The following is a 7,023-nucleotide window of genomic DNA, read 5'->3' on the forward strand; positions in this document are numbered from 1 at the left end:
TGATAGGGACCGAGAAGATTTAAAGCTATGGTTTTGGTAAGCACCCCAGTGAGCTAGCTGTAGGAAGACATTTCTAAGAGTAGATTCTGCAGCATCAAAGAAAAATTCTCCAAAAATTGGCATGTTTTCAATTAATTTAAATTAATTGAGGCTTTCAGCAGTGAAGGGTAAAAACAAGATCTAAGGAAGAGAACCATCATCACAACCACTTAAGAAAGGTGACTATGCCATTTGGCTCATGAAGCTATATGGTCCAAAAGCTTTTGGTGGCATGATATGGACAAGAAAATATAAGTACACAAAACACATAACACCATTAAAACTCAAAAACATTTTTTTTCATTTGAAAAAGGATTTGGAATACATAAAACAAGGCAACACTTATTCTTTTTTCTCATCTTCTGGTGTGGGATCTGTTGGTGGCTCCTCCACTGTGGTGCTGTTGCTCTCTGAGCCAGTGTTACTATTAGTGGTCCCTTCCTTCGCCATACTGTCCACCACTTCCTGTCCACTCTCCTTGTCCTCAGGAATAGATGTGCCTTTTTCACCATTCTTCTGACTTTCTGTTGTTTCTTCAAGGTGTGTCTCCTTTGTCTCCATTGGAATGTTCTCGTCTTCTTTCTTTTCTTTGGTCTCATTAGCTGCTTGTTCTTCCTTAGGAACAATGCTTCTCTGATTGCGTTCAGTTTGCTCTGCTGTCTCCTTCTCCCTTTCCTCCTGCCTTTTGCGAGCCTGTTCCTCTGCCTGGGCAATTTCAGCTGCAATTTTTTCCATATCCACTTCTATTTTTAAACCACACAACCTTTTAAGTTCATTGTTAAATGAACCTGTGCTTTCCAGGAATTTATTCTTTTCCTGGTGTCGCTCCTCTATTTGAAGAAGTTCAGCTTCTAGTTTTCGTTGATGAACCATTAAGGATTGGACCGGTAGTTTGAGGACCTGCATTCTAGCTGTTGTGACAACCGACCGAATGTCTGGCACCACATTTTCACTAAGGATTTCACTGATGAGGCAGTGGTTTCTCTGGAAACAGGTGGTGGCTTATATGCTTCATTGAAAAGCCATCATCATAATCAGCCGGATCTTCAGCAGGCTGGATGCTCATGTAAGGTTCTCCTTTCTCCATGCGAGACTGCCTTTGTCGACTTTCTTCCTCTAAAGTGGCTTTGGCACGACTTTTTGCATTTATGTTAGCAAGGTATGTGGGGGAATTGTGGTAGGCCTTCATAGAGTCATTGTACTCTATCTTTTCTGCTTCGTATTCGTTTAAATATTCTTGTTTTTCTTCATCAGTGAGATCTCGCCACATGCCACCAATAATCTTGCCAATCTCCCACAACTTTAGGTCAGGGTTGGAAGCCTTTACTTGGTCCCAGACCTTTCTGCTGTACTTCATGTAGGGTATCAGTGGCTTATCTGGAGGCCTTGGGGGTTTTGGAATCGTAATACCAGGGGATGCCTTGACCCGACTGTTGGTGCCCGGGTTCCCTCCCAGCCTGTAGTTGTTGTAGGTGAGATGACTGTATGGATTGTATCCCACAAACTCTGGTGTTCTGGGCATTTGTGTTGCAGGAGCTGGGGTGGGAGGTGGGGCATAAGATGGTCTTTTAGACATTTTGGAAGATTAAGTTCTCAGTTCCTTAAGAATGAATCTGAGACACCGTGGGCATAAAAGGTGCCCACAGCTCCAGCCTTGCTTCCCTTTGTTAAGGTACCTTTTTGTACATCAGAGTCTACTGGGAGTAAATTAGTGATACACACACATGCACACACAAATACTTCAGTCACAGTAATAAGGTTATATTGGAATTTATATCTGAATTAATTTGGGGGGTTTTAATCCTTCTTGGATTCAGAGTGTTCATGTCTATGCTCACTTTATATTATAGGCTGAAGTTTAATAGTGATCAACCTGTGAACATCAAGGGGGATTAAATAAATTAAAGAGCCCCATAAACATCTTGTTTCTTTGAACACAGTTCAATAAAATGAATAAAACTTAGTATTGATGCCTTTTATTTGTGAGGCTTGGACTGCTTAGTATAATGAGCCATCATTTGGGAAATTTGTATCTTCATTTGTAAGAAACCTTAAAATATGGAGGGGCATTAAAATGACCCACTTGATTAATTACACTTGGATGGAGTTCAGGTTTGTTCATGGCAATGAATCTGGGAAACAGTACCCAGTTGCAGAGTTCAAACATCCTTCAGCAGTCATGTGGCTTGTGTTGACAGGGTGAAATGAAGGCTTTTACCTCTGACAGGGAAACTGAAACAGATCAGGTGCAGAATTCAGGTGACTATTCACTTGGGCTTGTATCTCTCCAAAGAGGCAGGCACTGATGGAGGTTAGTTAGATCTGGCAAAATGAAGGTTGGCACAATGTTTAGTTTCCTGCCTAGCTCTGCCAGTGCCAATCATTCTAGAATAACAACTCCCCTGATACCTCACTTAGTGTAGACAGAACCACGGAGTTTCCATCCATTTGATAACTGAGGAAAGATCCATCTCCAGACTCCTAAAGTGATGGTCCAGTGATGCAGTGATCCTGGGTTAAGAAAATGTCTCTGGGTAAGCATCAGCCATAAGGATGTATTGTTGTCCTTCCAGAAATGAACATGAAGATGAAGTAGAGCAGCTGGCAACTTCATGGTGTTGGCAAGCTAAAGGTGCAACCTAGGGCCTTAAGTAAGGTGGAGGATAAATCAAACACCAGGGAGTGTTGTGTGGTTCTTCCCCCTTCCAGGTAACTTTTAGCAAAATTAAGTAATCAACTGCTAATTCATTTTTTCTCACATATTCACACATCAGTAAGAAAGGATGGAGCACAATAGATATGCCATGAGTTACTTAAATTTCTTAAAAAAATAGTGCCTTGAAAGAAAAAATGGTCATTGTTGAGACAGTGTGATTGTATGAAATAACCTTTTTTAAAATTAAAACTCCTATAGATTGATTATTTTGAAATGAAAAGGTTTATGTTAGGCAGGATGGACATGAAAATATGAAAAGGGGAAAGAATTGCTTATGTCCATATGTCCATGTGTGTATGTTTTCTGGAAACAGCTATGCTGGTTTGGATATTGCCCCATCCATATATTATACTTCCTAGGGCTGATGCAATCTGTGTTGTGTTTTTGTTTTCGTTTTTTCAGGAGAAGTAGAAAATGGTTTGCATCACTGCATCTGGATACAGTACTGGTGGCACTCTGCAGGAGGCCTGCTTCCCACTGACTTCTTTAGAGAAAAGAACAGTAACATTTCAGCTTCATAGTGAGTTGTTATAAAATATTTTGAACTGTAATCTTGTAATTACTATTAATGGTGTATTTAAAAAATATTTAATGAAAGTGATAATGCCAAGAACAAACATTATAATGGCTCCAAGCATCCTGCCCCCCACATACCTGGAAAAATGCCCTACTGTTGTAGAAAGTGAAGATGAGCACTGCTTGCCAGTTCTAAACAATAGGCTTGAGTCTGAAGATGGCTGCCAATGGGAAGGCAGACTGCAAGATAGTGTGTGAGTGAGAGAATGAAAGGAGAGTGTGTAGTCGCACAGGGAGTGTATATTTGTGGGTGAGGGACAGCTATACTCCAAGGGACTGTTGGGGATTGCCAGACCGGGTTCCCCTGACCAGGCATCCTCCACTGCTGCTTAAATCTCTCCTGGAGCAACTGGTTCTGACTCGGAGACCGCACCATCTTGAAGGGGAGAGTGGCTATTATCGGAAGCCTATACATCCCAGGAATCTACAACAACAACACCCAGGGAACAGCTGCGAATCCAGGAACACCGGATCTCAAGCAGCGCAAATATGCAGACTCGGAGGACCTCTCCACCTTCTCACGGAAAGATCAGATTTTGCCTAGGAACAGGTGAGGTCTGCAATCCAGGCTGGAGAGAGGAACATGCACAACTGGAGCTAGAGGTTCCAGGGAAGTCTGCGACCCACAAAATCCACGGGCCGTTGGGGCTAGCGTGACCCGCAAATGTGAAAGGGGATCCACAGGGCTGCTAGCAGAAAGGAACTCTAAAAAGCAACCCATAGCTGGACTGGGTGCAAAAAGGCAGCCTGAAATTGTAATAGTGTGCCAGCTGCTTAGTGCCAGGGGAAAAAAAGATGCACACAGAGACATTCACAGAATTGTGCGCAGTGCCAGAGGGTAACAGTCACGAGTATGCACACTTACACTGGCTCTTTTTTTCTCTTTAAATCCTTGCTTTTGATTACTAAGCCCAGTACATAGGATCACCCAATTGGGGACACTCTCAGAGACTGCAGGGGAAAGTTGTTTTTGTGGAACCTGGGGATCAGAGCAGGGAGAAATGATCAGAGAACCAGATTTGGGGCAGTCCATTCTCCCAAACTAGTGTTAAGTGCGACAGGGAAAACAAAATCTAAATACTGGCTAGAGAGGACTTATAGCCCCAGAGGTCAATCCAGAAACACTGCCACCCAGGGGTTGAATTACAAATTGACTCTTGTGTAAACACAAATAAAGGAGTCTAAGAAACAAAGAAATACAGTTGGCTGGAAAAATCAGGACTATGGTTTACAACACAGATGAGCAGTGGAACGTAGGGAACTTCAATACTGTCCTGACTACTGGAAAGGAAATAGGCATGACAAACAGAACAGTAGAGTAGAGGAAGTGAATGACCTTCACTACTGCACATTTTTATTTTTTCATCTTTTACTTAAACTATTTTTTTTCTTTTTTCATCACTTGATTTTACCTTTTTAATTATTATATTTTTATTTTAATCAGTATTATTACTACTACTATTTTACCTTTTTAAAAAGTGTCATTTTATTTTCTTTATTTTATTTTATTTTATTTTATTTTGGGATTAGTGTTCTACATTTTATTTTCATTTTTCCTTTAGCATCGTTATACTCTATCTCAACTTTACCTTTATGCCAACACCCTCTTCCTCACTTTTCCCCTTTTGTTGTCCTGTCTCTCTTACCCTATTTCTGCTTTAGATTTTCCCTATTCCTTTTTTTATGCCCTGTTAAAAATTCACCCTATTTATATATCTAATTTCTGATCCCCTGCTCTAAGTTCATACACACCACTGTCTTCTCTTTCTTCACTATCCAAATTTTTTTCTCTCTGCCCTTTTTTTGTTGTTGTTGTTGTTTGTTTTTTGTTGTTGTTATTTTTTTTGTTCTGTTTTGGCTTTTTGTTCTAGTATTTTTTTGTTTTATTTTGTTTTGTTTTGTCTTGCTTTCTCTCTGTCCTATTGTTGTTTGCTTGATTGTTGATTAGATTGGTTATTGTGCTTGTTTGTGAGATTGTTACTCTTTTTTTGTTTTTGTTTTTTGTTTGTGTTTTGCCTCAGTGTTTCCTCTCCTTGCTTGTTATTAGTTGTTTGTAGTTTGCATTCATCTTTGGGTGTTTGTTGTTTGCATCTTTTGGGATTAGTGTTTGTTCTATTGGAGTTTTCTCCCCATATAAATAGTTACCCCCCTCTTTACTATTCTCTTTCTTTTCTCTCTTACTTTTTTCCTTTTCTCAATATCACTTTTGCACTCTTTTCTTTTTTTCTCTTATCCCCTAATTCTCTTTTCTCTGGTGGTCACCTTTATTTGGGGTTATTAGTATTGTGAATGCATTGGTGTTCAGTGCCTTGTGCCTTGTTGTGCTGTATTTTGTGCCTTTAAATCAATGCAGGAGAGAGAGAGATACATAACCAGATACTCAAAGAAGAAAGATCATGGAGAGACAAAGAAACAACCCACATATGAAAGAAAAGGAGGCATCACCAGAAAAGGAAGTAAACGAAATGGAAGCAAGCAATATGTCAGAGAAAGAATTCAGAGCAATGGTCATAAGGATGCTGAAAAGGATGGAAGACAAACTCAACAATAAGTGTAAGAACCAAGAGACAATGAAGAAGAACCAAGAAAAAATGAAAAATAACATCATGGCTATAAAGAACTCAATAGAAAGCATCAACTGTAGACTAGAAGAAGCAGAGGACCGAATCAGTGAGCTAGAAGACAAGGTAGAAAAAAATACCCAAACAGAGAGCATCTAGAAAAAACAAACAAACTTAAAAACAGGAGGAGAGCCTAAAGGAACTTTGGGACAACATGAAACGAAACAACTTCCGCGTAATAGGGGAGCCAGAAGGAGAGGAAACTGAGCAAGGAACAGAAAACCTGTTTGAAGAAATAATGACAGAAAACAGTTACCTGCAAAGGATCCCCCATCAGACTAGTGACTGATTTCTCAACAGAAACACATCAGGCCAGAAGGGAATGGAATGAAATATACAAAGTCATGCAAAGCAAGGGTCTGAATCCAAGAACACTGTACCCAGCAAGGCTATCAATCAAAATTGAGGAAATCAGTAGCTTCACAGACAAAAAAGGACTAAGGCAGTTTATTACCACCAAACCAGCAATGCAAGAAATGCTAAAGGGACTGCTATAAAAATAAAAAAATAGGAAGTGAAGAAGGAACACAGGCATAAAGAATAAAAATGGTGACAAACAAGTACCTATCAATAATAACTTTACATGTAAATGGATTAAATGCCCCAATCAAAAGAAATAGGGTAACTGAATGGATAAGAAAACATAACCCATATATCTGCTGTCTACAGAAGACCCACCTCAGAACAAAGGACTCACACAGAGTGATGGTGAAAGGATGGAAAAAGGTTTTTCAGGTGAATGGAAAGGGAAAAAAAAGCTGTGGTAGCAATACTTATATCTGACAAATTAAATTTCAAAGTGAAGGCCATAACAAGAGATAAGGAAGGCCACTTCATAATACTAAAGAGAGAAATCCAACAAGAAGAAGTAACTCTGGTAAATATATACACACCAAATACATTAAACAAACAAACAAACAAACAAAAACTTCTGGAGGATATCAAGGGAGAGATTGACAGCAATACAGTCATAGTAGGGGACTTTAATACACCACTATCACCATTGGACAAATCCTCTAAACAAAAAATCAGCAAAGAAACAGTAATCCTAAATGACTCACTAGATCAGAT

The 7,023-nt window shown here is 39.6% G+C and overlaps 1 pseudogene; it reads right to left on the minus strand.

The window, feature by feature from the left end:
• Positions 1-316: 316 nt before the first annotated feature.
• LOC102250034 lies at positions 317-1,657 on the minus strand (annotated as a pseudogene).
• Positions 1,658-7,023: the final 5,366 nt, after the last annotated feature.

The sequence above is a fragment of the Myotis brandtii genome, unplaced genomic scaffold (assembly GCF_000412655.1).
Source record: "Myotis brandtii unplaced genomic scaffold, ASM41265v1 scaffold345, whole genome shotgun sequence".
Lineage (NCBI taxonomy): Eukaryota > Metazoa > Chordata > Mammalia > Chiroptera > Vespertilionidae > Myotis > Myotis brandtii.